The sequence below is a fragment of the Lissotriton helveticus genome, chromosome 1_2 (assembly GCF_964261635.1).
Source record: "Lissotriton helveticus chromosome 1_2, aLisHel1.1, whole genome shotgun sequence".
NCBI classification, from domain to species: domain Eukaryota; kingdom Metazoa; phylum Chordata; class Amphibia; order Caudata; family Salamandridae; genus Lissotriton; species Lissotriton helveticus.
The window spans coordinates 376,146,100-376,161,270 of record NC_136058.1 but is presented as its reverse complement, the minus strand read 5'-3'; the positions used below and the strand labels follow the sequence as shown (position 1 = coordinate 376,161,270).

The 15,171-nt window shown below is 47.0% G+C and overlaps 18 non-coding genes across 18 annotated transcripts; 11 read left to right on the top strand and 7 right to left on the bottom strand.

The window, feature by feature from the left end:
* Nucleotides 1-147: 147 nt before the first annotated feature.
* On the bottom strand, nt 148-218 carry TRNAG-GCC (transfer RNA glycine (anticodon GCC)). Its single transcript has one exon. It is a non-coding gene; the product is annotated as a tRNA-Gly (tRNA).
* Nucleotides 219-1,686: 1,468 nt separating this feature from the next.
* Nucleotides 1,687-1,758, top strand: TRNAW-CCA (transfer RNA tryptophan (anticodon CCA)). Its single transcript has one exon. It is a non-coding gene; the product is annotated as a tRNA-Trp (tRNA).
* Nucleotides 1,759-1,829: 71 nt separating this feature from the next.
* Nucleotides 1,830-1,900, bottom strand: TRNAG-GCC (transfer RNA glycine (anticodon GCC)). The gene has a single exon. It is a non-coding gene; the product is annotated as a tRNA-Gly (tRNA).
* Nucleotides 1,901-2,107: 207 nt separating this feature from the next.
* TRNAN-GUU (transfer RNA asparagine (anticodon GUU)) lies at nt 2,108-2,181 on the top strand. The gene has a single exon. It is a non-coding gene; the product is annotated as a tRNA-Asn (tRNA).
* A 391-nt stretch (nt 2,182-2,572) lies between these two features.
* TRNAG-GCC (transfer RNA glycine (anticodon GCC)) lies at nt 2,573-2,643 on the bottom strand. The gene has a single exon. It is a non-coding gene; the product is annotated as a tRNA-Gly (tRNA).
* Nucleotides 2,644-4,127: 1,484 nt separating this feature from the next.
* TRNAW-CCA (transfer RNA tryptophan (anticodon CCA)) lies at nt 4,128-4,199 on the top strand. The gene has a single exon. It is a non-coding gene; the product is annotated as a tRNA-Trp (tRNA).
* Nucleotides 4,200-4,270: 71 nt separating this feature from the next.
* Nucleotides 4,271-4,341, bottom strand: TRNAG-GCC (transfer RNA glycine (anticodon GCC)). Its single transcript has one exon. It is a non-coding gene; the product is annotated as a tRNA-Gly (tRNA).
* A 207-nt stretch (nt 4,342-4,548) lies between these two features.
* TRNAN-GUU (transfer RNA asparagine (anticodon GUU)) lies at nt 4,549-4,622 on the top strand. Its single transcript has one exon. It is a non-coding gene; the product is annotated as a tRNA-Asn (tRNA).
* A 247-nt stretch (nt 4,623-4,869) lies between these two features.
* Nucleotides 4,870-4,941, top strand: TRNAW-CCA (transfer RNA tryptophan (anticodon CCA)). The gene has a single exon. It is a non-coding gene; the product is annotated as a tRNA-Trp (tRNA).
* Nucleotides 4,942-6,567: 1,626 nt separating this feature from the next.
* Nucleotides 6,568-6,639, top strand: TRNAW-CCA (transfer RNA tryptophan (anticodon CCA)). Its single transcript has one exon. It is a non-coding gene; the product is annotated as a tRNA-Trp (tRNA).
* A 71-nt stretch (nt 6,640-6,710) lies between these two features.
* Nucleotides 6,711-6,781, bottom strand: TRNAG-GCC (transfer RNA glycine (anticodon GCC)). The gene has a single exon. It is a non-coding gene; the product is annotated as a tRNA-Gly (tRNA).
* A 207-nt stretch (nt 6,782-6,988) lies between these two features.
* On the top strand, nt 6,989-7,062 carry TRNAN-GUU (transfer RNA asparagine (anticodon GUU)). Its single transcript has one exon. It is a non-coding gene; the product is annotated as a tRNA-Asn (tRNA).
* Nucleotides 7,063-7,310: 248 nt separating this feature from the next.
* TRNAW-CCA (transfer RNA tryptophan (anticodon CCA)) lies at nt 7,311-7,382 on the top strand. The gene has a single exon. It is a non-coding gene; the product is annotated as a tRNA-Trp (tRNA).
* Nucleotides 7,383-7,453: 71 nt separating this feature from the next.
* On the bottom strand, nt 7,454-7,524 carry TRNAG-UCC (transfer RNA glycine (anticodon UCC)). The gene has a single exon. It is a non-coding gene; the product is annotated as a tRNA-Gly (tRNA).
* A 1,889-nt stretch (nt 7,525-9,413) lies between these two features.
* Nucleotides 9,414-9,487, top strand: TRNAN-GUU (transfer RNA asparagine (anticodon GUU)). Its single transcript has one exon. It is a non-coding gene; the product is annotated as a tRNA-Asn (tRNA).
* Nucleotides 9,488-9,735: 248 nt separating this feature from the next.
* On the top strand, nt 9,736-9,807 carry TRNAW-CCA (transfer RNA tryptophan (anticodon CCA)). Its single transcript has one exon. It is a non-coding gene; the product is annotated as a tRNA-Trp (tRNA).
* A 71-nt stretch (nt 9,808-9,878) lies between these two features.
* TRNAG-GCC (transfer RNA glycine (anticodon GCC)) lies at nt 9,879-9,949 on the bottom strand. Its single transcript has one exon. It is a non-coding gene; the product is annotated as a tRNA-Gly (tRNA).
* Nucleotides 9,950-11,433: 1,484 nt separating this feature from the next.
* TRNAW-CCA (transfer RNA tryptophan (anticodon CCA)) lies at nt 11,434-11,505 on the top strand. The gene has a single exon. It is a non-coding gene; the product is annotated as a tRNA-Trp (tRNA).
* The last annotated feature ends 3,666 nt before the right edge of the window (nt 11,506-15,171 follow it).

Here is a 15,171-nt window from a genome sequence, read left to right as displayed (position 1 = left end):
TAAGGACCTCATGGCGCAACGGTAGCGCGTCTGACTCCAGATCAGAAAGTTGCGTGTTCAAATCACGTCGGGGTCACTGCTTACCATTTTATTCCCCACTGAGGTCATATATTTCCTTTCGAAAACAAAGTCAAAAGAAAGCAGTCTTGCATTGGCCGGGAATCGAACCCGGGCCTCCCACGTGGCAGGCGAGAATTCTACCACTGAACCACCAATGCTTCACATGGGTTGTTCACAGGCAGAGCTCTGCCCAAGACAGTGATCAGGTGCACACACTTAAATTGTACACATATGAACAAAGTGTGCACAGCAGACATGATAACGCCAACGTTTCACATGAAGATGGCAAGAATCAGATGCAGGAGACTATAACTATGAATGTCTTTGCATTTGCTGAGGTCACTGGCTTGGGACTAGAGTTGTGTTTATCAGGGCATGATGGCAGGCTGCTCCCGACAAAAGTGGTTCACAGAATGCACCCGCCAGATCACCAGCACTATTGTGTTTCAGATTATCTCACTGAACTCTCCTCCTGGAAAATCCTTCCCACTGGCTTTCCCAGATTCTGTGTCCTCCCCTAAATGCTGGGGTGAAACGGGCAGAGTTCTGCGCCCTGCGTCCCTTTACGCGTCCCTAACGCGCTCCCAACGCGGCCTACAGCCCTGGTCGGGCTTAGATCACTGGAGCCTTTTGTGACCAAGAACTCCGGAAGCCTAGGGTCAGGCCTGTTGCACAGGCATATTGTGCCTTGCCAATCCGGGATTGTTGTGTTTCAGGGCCTAGCCATCAATACTCCTGGGATTTCTTTCCCTGAGAACCCTCTTGTCCCTGTCCTCCCACAAGCCCCAGCTTTTATGTAAAATAAAGTGTGCACCATGGGCCTTCCCCTATTTGCTCTCTCCCCAATCTCTTTCTCCAAAGCTGAGCTCTGAAGGTAAATGTATCTAACTGAGTGAGGGGCTAGGGAGGGCCTTTCCCAGCAGTCTTACAAGTCAAGAGTTCAGAGAAAGCACCTGCTATGGGAGGGAGACTTTGCTCACAGAGAAGTCAAGTCTAACATAACACATCTGATGGGCAAGGCACACGCCTTACTGGCTGGTAGCACACCTACAGAGGAGCAGGGAGCTATGCTAAGTAGGCAACAGAAAAGTCATGTATGTGTCTCATACACTGGGACCGGTAGTAATACTGGCTCTAAGACCATTAGACAGTAGTCTATTCATCATTACGTCCAACAATAACAAGACACTAAGCAAATGAGAAATGCTGTATGGCATAAAGACGCATTATATAACACAAGCTCCAGGCAGGCACACAATTATCAAGATATATATTGAGTCTCAGGAACTGTGCTACAGTAATTATCCTCTGTGGTGCAAATGGTTAGCGCGTTCGGTTGTTAATAGAAAGGTTGGTTGTTCAAACCCACCCAGGGAAGTATCCTTTTTGCCTGCATGAAACACTTTAATGAAACACAGATACGTACCTCTGCTCTCTCCTGCTTAAGACCGTTTATCTGAACATTTCAATCCTCTGCGTTCTCTCTGCACCTGCAGTCAATTTCATAATTAGGATAGAAAACAAAAGGCCTAGCCCTGTAATACAACTGTAGGCACATGAGGAGGGGAAAATAAGTCAAAAGGCCATCAGCATTTGTTGATCTGGCTTGAAGGCTGTAAGTGTAAGGACCTTGTGGCGCAACGGTAGCGCGTCTGACTCCAGATCAGAAGGTTGCGTGGTCAAATCACGTCGGGGTCACTGCTTACCATTTTATTCCCCACTGAGTTCATATATTTCCTTTCGAAAACAAAGTCAAAGGAACGCAGCCTTGCATTGGCCGGGAATCGAACCCGGGCCTCCCGCGTGGCAGGCGAGAATTCTACCACTGAACCACCAATGCTTCACATGGGGAGTTCACAGGCATAGCTCTGTCCAAGACAGTGATCAGGTGCACACACTTAAATTGTAGACATATGAACAAAGTGTGCGCAGCAGACATGACAACGCCAAAGTTTCACATGATGATGGCTTATATAAGACAAGCTCCAGGCAGGCACATACATATCAAGATATATATTGAGTCTAAGGAAAAATGCTGTAGTCACTCGTCTCTGTGGCGCAATCGGTTAGCGCGTTCGGCTGTTAACCGAAAGGTTGGTGGTTCAAGCCCACCCAGGGACGTATTATTTTGCCTGCATGAAACACTTGAATGGAAAACAGATACATACCTTTGCTCTCTCCTGCTGGACACCCTTTCCCTGAATATTTCAATTCTCTGCGTTCTCTCGGCACCTGCAGTCAATTTCATAATTAGGATAGAAAACAAAAGGTCAAGCTCTGTAATACAACTGTAGGCATATGAGGAGGGGAAAATAAGTCAAAAGGCCCACAGCATTTGTTGATCTGGCTCCGAAAGCTGTAAGTGTAAGGACCTCATGGCGCAACGGTAGTGCGTCTGACTCCAGATCAGAAGGTTGCGTGTTCAAATCACGTCGGGGTCACTGCTTACCATTTTATTCCCCACTGAGGTCATATATTTCCTTTCGAAAACAAAGTCAAAAGAAAGCAGTCTTGCATTGGCCGGGAATCAAACCCGGGCCTCCCGCGTGGCAGGCGAGAATTCTACCACTGAACCACCAATGCTTCACATGGGTTGTTCACAGGCAGAGCTCTGCCCAAGACAGTGATCAGGTGCACACACTTAAATTGTACACATATGAACAAAGTGTGCGCAGCAGACATGATAACGTCAACGTTTCACATGAAGATGGCAAGAATCAGATGCAGGAGACTATAACTATGAATGTCTTTGCATTTGCTGAGGTCACTGGCTTGGGACTAGAGTTGTGTTTATCAGGGCATGATGGCAGGCTGCTCCCGACAAAAGTGGTTCACAGAATGCACCCGCCAGATCACCAGCACTATTGTGTTTCAGATTATCTCACTGAACTCTCCTCCTGGAAAATCCTTCCCACTGGCTTTCCCAGATTCTGTGTCCTCCCCTAAATGCTGGGGTGAAACGGGCAGAGTTCTGCGCCCTGCGTCCCTTTACGCGTCCCTAACGCGCTCCCAACGCGGCCTACAGCCCTGGTCCGGCACAGCCCTGGTCGGGCTAAGATCACTGGAGCCTTTTGTGACCAAGAACTCCGGAAGCCTAGGGTCAGGCCTGTTGCACAGGCATATTGTGCCTTGCCAATCCGGGATTGTTGTGTTTCAGGGCCTAGCCATCAATACTCCTGGGATTTCTTTCCCTGAGAACCCTCTTGTCCCTGTCCTCCCACAAGCCCCAGCTTTTATGTAAAATAAAGTGTGCACCATGGGCCTTCCCCTATTTGCTCTCTCCCCAATCTCTTTCTCCAAAGCTGAGCTCTGAAGGTAAATGTATCTATCTGAGTGAGGGGCTAGGGAGGGCCTTTCCCAGCAGTCTTACAAGTCAAGAGTTCAGAGAAAGCACCTGCTATGGGAGGGAGACTTTGCTCACAGAGAAGTCAAGTCTAACATAACACATCTGATGGGCAAGGCACACGCCTTACTGGCTGGTAGCACACCTACAGAGGAGCAGGGAGCTATGCTAAGCAGGCAACAGAAAAGTCATGTATGTGTCTCATACACTGGGACCGGTAGTAATACTGGCTCTAAGACCATTAGACAGTAGTCTATTCATCATTACGTCCAACAATAACAAGACACTAAGCAAATGAGAAATGCTGTATGGCATAAAGACGCATTATATAACACAAGCTCCAGGCAGGCACACAATTATCAAGATATGTATTGAGTCTCAGGAACTGTGCTACAGTTATTATTCTCTGTGGTGCAAATGGTTAGCGCGTTCGGTTGTTAACAGAAAGGTTAGTGGTTCAAGCCCACCCAGGGAAGTATCCTTTTTGCCTGCATGAAACACTTTAATGAAACACAGATACGTACCTCTGCTCTCTCCTGCTTAAGACCCTTTATCTGAACATTTCAATCCTCTGCGTTCTCTCTGCACCTGCAGTCAATTTCATAATTAGGATAGAAAACAAAAGGCCTAGCCCTGTAATACAACTGTAGGCACATGAGGAGGGGAAAATAAGTCAAAAGGCCATCAGCATTTGTTGATCTGGCTTGAAGGCTGTAAGTGTAAGGACCTTGTGGCGCAACGGTAGCGCGTCTGACTCCAGATCAGAAGGTTGCGTGGTCAAATCACGTCGGGGTCACTGCTTACCATTTTATTCCCCACTGAGTTCATATATTTCCTTTCGAAAACAAAGTCAAAGGAACACAGCCTTGCATTGGCCGGGAATCGAACCCGGGCCTCCCGCGTGGCAGGCGAGAATTCTACCACTGAACTACCAATGCTTCACATGGGGAGTTCACAGGCATAGCTCTGTCCAAGACAGTGATCAGGTGCACACACTTAAATTGTACACATATGAACAAAGTGTGCGCAGCAGACATGACAACGCCAAAGTTTCACATGATGATGGCTTATATAAGACAAGCTCCAGGCAGGCACATACATATCAAGATATATATTGAGTCTAAGGAAAGATGCTGTAGTCACTCGTCTCTGTGGCGCAATCGGTTAGCGCGTTCGGCTGTTAACCGAAAGGTTGGTGGTTCAAGCCCACCCAGGGACGTATTATTTTGCCTGCATGAAACACTTGAATGGAAAACAGATACATACCTTTGCTCTCTCCTGCTGGACACCCTTTCCTGAATATTTCAATTCTCTGCGTTCTCTCGGCACCTGCAGTCAATTTCATAATTAGGATAGAAAACAAAAGGTCAAGCTCTGTAATACAACTGTAGGCATATGAGGAGGGGAAAATAAGTCAAAAGGCCCACAGCATTTGTTGATCTGGCTCCGAAAGCTGTAAGTGTAAGGACCTCGTGGCGCAACGGTAGCGCGTCTGACTCCAGATCAGAAGGTTGCGTGTTCAAATCACGTCGGGGTCACTGCTTACCGTTTTATTCCCCACTGAGGTCATATATTTCCTTTCGAAAACAAAGTCAAAAGAAAGCAGTCTTGCATTGGCCGGGAAGCGAACCCGGGCCTCCCGCGTGGCAGGCAAGAATTCAACCACTGAACCACCAATGCTTCACATGGGTTGTTCACAGGCAGAGCTCTGCCCAAGACAGTGATCAGGTGCACACACTTAAATTGTACACATATGAACAAAGTGTGCGCAGCAGACATGATAACGCCAACGTTTCACATGAAGATGGCAAGAATCAGATGCAGGAGACTATAACTATGAATGTCTTTGCATTTGCTGAGGTCACTGGCTTGGGACTAGAGTTGTGTTTATCAGGGCATGATGGCAGGCTGCTCCCGACAAAAGTGGTTCACAGAATGCACCCGCCAGATCACCAGCACTATTGTGTTTCAGATTATCTCACTGAACTCTCCTCCTGGAAAATCCTTCCCACTGGCTTTCCCAGATTCTGTGTCCTCCCCTAAATGCTGGGGTGAAACGGGCAGATTTCTGCGCCCTGCGTCCCTTTACGCGTCCCTAACGCGCTCCCACCGCGGCCTACAGCCCTGGTCGGGCACAGCCCTGGTCGGGCTTAGATCACTGGAGCCTTTTGTGACCAAGAACTCCGGAAGCCTAGGGTCAGGCCTGTTGCACAGGCATATTGTGCCTTGCCAATCCGGGATTGTTGTGTTTCAGGGCCTAGCCATCAATACTCCTGGGATTTCTTTCCCTGAGAACCCTCTTGTCCCTGTCCTCCCACAAGCCCCAGCTTTTATGTAAAATAAAGTGTGCACCATGGGCCTTCCCCTATTTGCTCTCTCCCCAATCTCTTTCTCCAAAGCTGAGCTCTGAAGGTAAATGTATCTATCTGAGTGAGGGGCCAGGGAGGGCCTTTCCCAGCAGTCTTACAAGTCAAGAGTTCAGAGAAAGCACCTGCTATGGGAGGGAGACTTTGCTCACAGAGAAGTCAAGTCTAACATAACACATCTGATGGGCAAGGCACACGCCTTACTGGCTGGTAGCACACCTACAGAGGAGCAGGGAGCTATGCTAAGCAGGCAACAGAAAAGTCATGTATGTGTCTCATACACTGGGACCGGTAGTAATACTGGCTCTAAGACCATTAGACAGTAGTCTATTCATCATTACGTCCAACAATAACAAGACACTAAGCAAATGAGAAATGCTGTATGGCATAAAGACGCATTATATAACACAAGCTCCAGGCAGGCACACAATTATCAAGATATATATTCTGTCTCAGGAACTGTGCTACAGTTATTATCCTCTGTGGTGCAAATGGTTAGCGCGTTCGGTTGTTAACAGAAAGGTTGGTGTTTCAAGCCCACCCAGGAAAGTATCCTTTTTGCCTGCATGAAACACTTTAATGAAACACAGATACGTACCTCTGCTCTCTCCTGCTTAAGACCCTTTATCTGAACATTTCAATCCTCTGCGTTCTCTCTGCACCTGCAGTCAATTTCATAATTAGGATAGAAAACAAAAGACCTAGCCCTGTAATACAACTGTAGGCACATGAGGAGGGGAAAATAAGTCAAAAGGCCATCAGCATTTGTTGATCTGGCTTGAAGGCTGTAAGTGTAAGGACCTTGTGGCGCAACGGTAGCGCGTCTGACTCCAGATCAGAAGGTTGCGTGGTCAAATCACGTCGGGGTCACTGCTTACCATTTTATTCCCCACTGAGTTCATATATTTCCTTTCGAAAACAAAGTCAAAGGAACGCAGCCTTGCATTGGCCGGGAATCGAACCCGGGCCTCCCGCGTGGCAGGCGAGAATTCTACCACTGAACCACCAATGCTTCACATGGGGAGTTCACAGGCATAGCTCTGTCCAAGACAGTGATCAGGTGCACACACTTAAATTGTACACATATGAACAAAGTGTGCGCAGCAGACATGACAACGCCAAAGTTTCACATGATGATGGCTTATATAAGACAAGCTCCAGGCAGGCACATACATATCAAGATATATATTGAGTCTAAGGAAAGATGCTGTAGTCACTTGTCTCTGTGGCGCAGTCGGTTAGCGCGTTCGGCTGTTAACCGAAAGGTTGGTGGTTCAAGCCCACCCAGGGATGTATTATTTTGCCTGCATGAAACACTTGAATGGAAAACAGATACATACCTTTGCTCTCTCCTGCTGGACACCCTTTCCCTGAATATTTCAATTCTCTGCGTTCTCTCGGCACCTGCAGTCAATTTCATAATTAGGATAGAAAACAAAAGGTCAAGCTCTGTAATACAACTGTAGGCATATGAGGAGGGGAAAATAAGTCAAAAGGCCCACAGCATTTGTTGATCTGGCTCCGAAAGCTGTAAGTGTAAGGACCTCGTGGCGCAACGGTAGCGCGTCTGACTCCAGATCAGAAGGTTGCGTGTTCAAATCACGTCGGGGTCACTGCTTACCATTTTATTCCCCACTGATGTCATATATTTCCTTTCGAAAACAAAGTCAAAAGAAAGCAGTCTTGCATTGGCCGGGAATCGAACCCGGGCCTCCCGCGTGGAAGGCGAGAATTCTACCACTGAACCACCAATGCTTCACATGGGTTGTTCACAGGCAGAGCTCTGCCCAAGACAGTGATCAGGTGCACACACTTAAATTGTACACAAATGAACAAAGTGTGCGCAGCAGACATGATAACGCCAACGTTTCACATGAAGATGGCAAGAATCAGATGCAGGAGACTATAACTATGAATGTCTTTGCATTTGCTGAGGTCACTGGCTTGGGACTAGAGTTGTGTTTATCAGGGCATGATGGCAGGCTGCTCCCGACAAAAGTGGTTCACAGAATGCACCCGCCAGATCACCAGCACTATTGTGTTTCAGATTATCTCACTGAACTCTCCTCCTGGAAAATCCTTCCCACTGGCTTTCCCAGATTCTGTGTCCTCCCCTAAATGCTGGGGTGAAACGGGCAGAGTTCTGCGCCCTGCGTCCCTTTACGCGTCCCTAACGCGCTCCCAACGCGGCCTACAGCCCTGGTCGGGCTTAGATCACTGGAGCCTTTTGTGACCAAGAACTCCGGAAGACTAGGGTCAGGCCTGTTGCACAGGCATATTGTGCCTTGCCAATCCGGGATTGTTGTGTTTCAGGGCCTAGCCATCAATACTCCTGGGATTTCTTTCCCTGAGAACCCTCTTGTCCCTGTCCTCCCACAAGCCCCAGCTTTTATGTAAAATAAAGTGTGCACCATGGGCCTTCCCCTATTTGCTCTCTCCCCAATCTCTTTCTCCAAAGCTGAGCTCTGAAGGTAAATGTATCTATCTGAGTGAGGGGCTAGGGAGGGCCTTTCCCAGCAGTCTTACAAGTCAAGAGTTCAGAGAAAGCACCTGCTATGGGAGGGAGACTTTGCTCACAGAGAAGTCAAGTCTAACATAACACATCTGATGGGCAAGGCACACGCCTTACTGGCTGGTAGCACACCTACAGAGGAGCAGGGAGCTATGCTAAGCAGGCAACAGAAAAGTCATGTATGTGTCTCATACACTGGGACCGGTAGTAATACTGGCTCTAAGACCATTAGACAGTAGTCTATTCATCATTACGTCCAACAATAACAAGACACTAAGCAAATGAGAAATGCTGTATGGCATAAAGACGCATTATATAACACAAGCTCCAGGCAGGCACACAATTATCAAGATATATATTGAGTCTCAGGAACTGTGCTACAGTTATTACCCTCTGTGGTGCAAATGGTTAGCGCGTTCGGTTGTTAACAGAAAGGTTGGTGGTTCAAGCCCACCCAGGGAAGTATCCTTTTTGCCTGCATGAAACACTTTAATGAAACACAGATACGTACCTCTGCTCTCTCCTGCTTAAGACCCTTTATCTGAACATTTCAATCCTCTGCGTTCTCTCTGCACCTGCAGTCAATTTCATAATTAGGATAGAAAACAAAAGGCCTAGCCCTGTAATACAACTGTAGGCACATGAGGAGGGGAAAATAAGTCAAAAGGCCATCAGCATTTGTTGATCTGGCTTGAAGGCTGTAAGTGTAAGTACCTTGTGGCGCAACGGTAGCGCGTCTGACTCCAGATCAGAAGGTTGCGTGGTCAAATCACGTCGGGGTCACTGCTTACCATTTTATTCCCCACTGAGTTCATATATTTCCTTTCGAAAACAAAGTCAAAGGAACACAGCCTTGCATTGGCCAGGAATCGAACCCGGGCCTCCCGCGTGGCAGGCAAGAATTCTACCACTGAACCACCAATGCTTCACATGGGGAGTTCACAGGCATAGCTCTGTCCAAGACAGTGATCAGGTGCACACACTTAAATTGTACACATATGAACAAAGTGTGCGCAGCAGACATGACAACGCCAAAGTTTCACATGATGATGGCTTATATAAGACAAGCTCCAGGCAGGCACATACATATCAAGATATATATTGAGTCTAAGGAAAGATGCTGTAGTCACTCGTCTCTGTGGCGCAATCGGTTAGCGCGTTCGGCTGTTAACCGAAAGGTTGGTGGTTCAAGCCCACCCAGGGATGTATTATTTTGCCTGCATGAAACACTTGAATGGAAAACAGATACATACCTTTGCTCTCTCCTGCTGGACACCCTTTCCCTGAATATTTCAATTCTCTGCGTTCTCTCGGCACCTGCAGTCAATTTCATAATTAGGATAGAAAACAAAAGGTCAAGCTCTGTAATACAACTGTAGGCATATGAGGAGGGGAAAATAAGTCAAAAGGCCCACAGCATTTGTTGATCTGGCTCCGAAAGCTGTAAGTGTAAGGACCTCGTGGCGCAACGGTAGCGCGTCTGACTCCAGATCAGAAGGTTGCGTGTTCAAATCACGTCGGGGTCACTGCTTACCATTTTATTCCCCACTGAGGTCATATATTTCCTTTCGAAAACAAAGTCAAAAGAAAGCAGTCTTGCATTGGCCGGGAATCGAACCCGGGCCTCCCGCGTGGCAGGCGAGAACTCTACCACTGAACCACCAATGCTTCACATGGGTTGTTCACAGGCAGAGCTCTGCCCAAGACAGTGATCAGGTGCACACACTTAAATTGTACACATATGAACAAAGTGTGCGCAGCAGACATGATAACGCCAACGTTTCACATGAAGATGGCAAGAATCAGATGCAGGAGACTATAACTATGAATGTCTTTGCATTTGCTGAGGTCACTGGCTTGGGACTAGAGTTGTGTTTATCAGGGCATGATGGCAGGCTGCTCCCGACAAAAGTGGTTCACAGAATGCACCCGCCAGATCACCAGCACTATTGTGTTTCAGATTATCTCACTGAACTCTCCTCCTGGAAAATCCTTCCCACTGGCTTTCCCAGATTCTGTGTCCTCCCCTAAATGCTGGGGTGAAACGGGCAGATTTCTGGGCCCTGCGTCCCTTTACGCGTCCCTAACGCGCTCCCAACGCGGCCTACAGCCCTGGTCGGGCACAGCCCTGGTCGGGCTTAGATCACTGGAGCCTTTTGTGACCAAGAACTCCGGAAGCCTAGGGTCAGGCCTGTTGCACAGGCATATTGTGCCCTGCCAATCCGGGATTGTTGTGTTTCAGGGCCTAGCCATCAATACTCCTGGGATTTCTTTCCCTGAGAACCCTCTTGTCCCTGTCCTCCCACAAGCCCCAGCTTTTATGTAAAATAAAGTGTGCACCATGGGCCTTCCCCTATTTGCTCTCTCCCCAATCTCTTTCTCCAAAGCTGAGCTCTGAAGGTAAATGTATCTATCTGAGTGAGGGGCTAGGGAGGGCCTTTCCCAGCAGTCTTACAAGTCAAGAGTTCAGAGAAAGCACCTGCTATGGGAGGGAGACTTTGCTCACAGAGAAGTCAAGTCTAACATAACACATCTGATGGGCAAGGCACACGCCTTACTGGCTGGTAGCACACCTACAGAGGAGCAGGGAGCTATGCTAAGCAGGCAACAGAAAAGTCATGTATGTGTCTCATACACTGGGACCGGTAGTAATACTGGCTCTAAGACCATTAGACAGTAGTCTATTCATCATTACGTCCAACAATAACAAGACACTAAGCAAATGAGAAATGCTGTATGGCATAAAGACGCATTATATAACACAAGCTCCAGGCAGGCACACAATTATCAAGATATATATTGAGTCTCAGGAACTGTGCTACAGTTATTATCCTCTGTGGTGCAAATGGTTAGCACGTTCGGTTGTTAACAGAAAGGTTGGTGGTTCAAGCCCACCCTGGGAAGTATCCTTTTTGCCTGCATGAAACACTTTAATGAAACACAGATACGTACCTCTGCTCTCTCCTGCTTAAGACCCTTTATCTAAACATTTCAATCCTCTGCGTTCTCTCTGCACCTGCAGTCAATTTCATAATTAGGATAGAAAACAAAAGGCCTAGCCCTGTAATACAACTGTAGGCACATGAGGAGGGGAAAATAAGTCAAAAGGCCATCAGCATTTGTTGATCTGGCTTGAAGGCTGTAAGTGTAAGGACCTTGTGGCGCAACGGTAGCGCGTCTGACTCCAGATCAGAAGGTTGCGTGGTCAAATCACGTCGGGGTCACTGCTTACCATTTTATTCCCCACTGAGTTCATATATTTCCTTTCGAAAACAAAGTCAAAGAAACACAGCCTTGCATTGGCCGGGAATCGAACCCGGGCCTCCCGTGTGGCAGGCGAGAATTCTACCACTGAACCACCAATGCTTCACATGGGGAGTTCACAGGCATAGCTCTGTCCAAGACAGTGATCAGGTGCACACACTTAAATTGTACACATATGAACAAAGTGTGCGCAGCAGACATGACAACGCCAAAGTTTCACATGATGATGTCTTATATAAGACAAGCTCCAGGCAGGCACATACATATCAAGATATATATTGAGTCTAAGGAAAGATGCTGTAGTCACTCGTCTCTGTTATGTTATGTTATGTTATTTTTTATTTGTTAAGCGCACATACGCCCGAAGGCTTCTTGGCGCTGGGGAGAGTCAAACACAACAGTATATAAAAGACGCAAATCGCTACTTACAATAAACCTGAGAAAAAAGAAAAGTTTTGAATGTCTTCCTAAAGGTAAGGAGGTCCCTGCTATGTCGCAGAGTCAGGGGGAGTGAATTCCACAATGAGGCAGCTAAAAATTGGAAACTGCTGCCTCCCTGACGTTTCCTTTTAAAACGGGGAACCTCAAGTAAGTCTTTATGGGCAGATCTCAGGCTGCGCGAAGGTTGATATCTACGCAGCAGTTGTCTAAGAAACATGGGACCCTTGCCCTCCAAAGCCTTAAACACAATGCAACCCACCTTAAACATTGCTCTCTGCTCCACAGGCAGCCAATGCAAGGTCTCCAGTCCATGTCTAATCGATTCTCACTTCGGGACTTTACAAATAAGTCTCGCTGCTTGGTTTTGCAGATATTGCAATCTTTTCAACTGGCCGATAGGAGCCCCCAAATAGAGGCCGTTTGAAAAATCGATGTGAGAAAGGACGAGAGCACTGACTGCTTGAATTAAGGCCAAACCTGTGAGGAGATGTGCTATTTTCTTGATCTTCCTCAGTTGGAAAAACCCCGTAGAGACCACTGTTCCAACTTGAGTTTCCAAGGAGAGATCCTCACTGAGAGTCACTCCCAAACTTTTTGTTGTACGGGATTTTTTAGGAGGCGAGCCCATGTCCGATGGCCAAAAACAAGGGTTCCAACTGATCTCACTCTTCCCAGGTAGAATGAGCTCCGTTTTTTCCGGATTTAGCTTAAGGTGGTTTAAGGACATCCACCTTTGAATAAAGGACATGGTTGCTCGAAAATCCTCAGCCGCATTGTCTGAGTTTAAGACAAAGACCAACTGCAGATCATCTGCGTAGTTGTATACATCAACATTAAACTGTTGTAAGGAGAACAAAAGAGGCCGCATATACAAATTAAATAATAAAGGGGACAAGGAAGATCCTTGGGGAACCCCACAGAAGGAAATGTTTTTAGGAGCTGTAAAAGAACCCAGACGAACCGACTGAGTACGTTCTGAAATAAAGGACCTGATCCAGGCCAGAGCCGAATCTCGAAGTCCAGCCTGTTCGACACGGTTGGCCAAGATGGTATAGTCAACCGTGTCGAACGCGGCGGACAGATCTAATAACACCAAGGCCTGGTGCAGGTCCCCGTCAGCATTAGACCTCAAGGTGTTCTGAACGGCCAATATCACTGCCTCGGTGGAATGACCAGGCCGGAAACCTGCCTGGTTAGATTGTAAATAACCAGAGGTTTCCACAAAGCTTGATAGACAATTGGTCACATGGGCCTCCAATATTTTGGATAGGTAAGGCAGTAACGATATTGGTCTGTAATTTGAGAGGTCTGAAGAGTCAATGCCGGGTTTCTTTTTTAAAGGGATCAGCAAAGCCTGTTTAAAACTGTCCGGGACAATCCCTGACATCAGGGAATTATTGAGCAGAGGAAGCAGGCTATTAGGGATTGCCCGACCAATCTCCCTCATTATATGAGGAGGACAGACATCCTGAGGAGATCCAGATTTAACTCTGGTAAGCAAGTCTGGAAGGATTTGGTCTGTAATTAAAGGAAAGGAATGCAAAGTAAGGGGATTAAAAAAGGTATCATCTATTGGCATGCAAACTGGAAGCCTGGATAGAGTATCCTTAATCAATACTATTTTATCATAAAAATAATCATTCAAGGAATTGCAGAGGCATTGTGAAGGGACAACTGGGGGAGAAGTCCTTTCATCATTGCACAGCTCAGTCACAATCCTGAATATTTCTTTCGATTTATTAGTCGCATTGAGTATTTTAGAAGAGAAATAATCAGTTTTGTGAGTGTGCAGTGTCTTTTGGTAGGCTTTACGAATTAGACAGTATGCAATTTTTGCTTGAGGGCAGTAATTAGTGCGCCATGTCCTCTCATGTTGCCTCACTTCAAGTTTTAGTTTCCTCAACTCCGGTGTATACCACTTATGTGCGGCCGCACCGCGAGAGTTATCGAAGCGAGTGAGAGGAACAGAAGCATTAATGGCCGAGTTAAGCCATTCTTGAAGCCTACAGTCAGCAATTTCCACATCCAGACTCTGTTCTGGCAAGGTAGACTTTAACAAATTTAAGAAAGTTGAAATGTCCAAAGAGGACCATTTCCGAGTCAGACTGGTAGCCTTCAGTTTAAATTGAGGGGTTTTCGCAACACAAAAAGAGAAACTAATAATAAAATGATCAGACCAACTACATGGTTTAATATCAATAAGATCAATAGGTAGGTTCAATGACCAAATTTGATCGAGACTGTGGCCCTTTTGATGAGTTTGAGTGTCTATGTGTTGTATTAAATTCAGGTCACTCAAAAGATCCTTCATTTCAGCTGCTTGGGGGTCTAATAGTATATCATCAAACCAGAGATTAAGATCCCCAATCAAAAGTAATTTAGAATTATTAGTGGTCAGCATGGCCAGTTGCTCAGCGAAAATAGCAGGAAACGTAGCCATATTTTGGGGCGGGCGGTATAACAAAACCACCACAAGTGTCCCATTGACAGTATCCAGTTTAGCAACAATGTTCTCCACATTAGGTAAATCCAAAGAGGAGAGTTGTCTCAGTTGATGTTTCTTATTGGAGATAATGGCCACCCCGCCCCCAATTTTACCTGCCGGTCGTGACACAGACATAATGTAATACTCAGCAGGCAAGGCAGCCAAGATGTCCGGTAAAGAATCCGGAGTAAGCCATGTCTCGGACAACAAAAGTAAATCCGGTTTAATATCAGATAGCAGCAAAAAGATGTCCATTTGATGTTTGGGCATAGAACGAGTGTTTAAATAAACACATTTAAAATTGCAAATAGTGCCAGCCGTACTTTCCACCACCGCATAATTAGAGCCAAGGTCCATAGCTATATTAATGGGATTAGTAATGCCTAAACGAAATGTCCGTTTCACCGTATTAAGGGGTACGGGGGGGCATGTGGTAATAGTGGGTCGCAACGCTAACAAGTCCGCGGAAGTGTACACTACTGGACCAACAGGGTACTTTGCCCCTAGCCCCGGACGCTCGCAGACGAGCGCAGACGAGCTTGACTCTAGCGTGACTCCGGCGCGCCTCCGTCGCGCCCGCTGCGCTCGTCCGCTGCGCTCCCTCCAGCACATTACGTTTTAATGGGAGGGAGCCTCGAGCGACTGGACCGCTGCCACAGGTCCCTGCGCTCTCGGACTCCTCCCAATATGGCACCCGTTC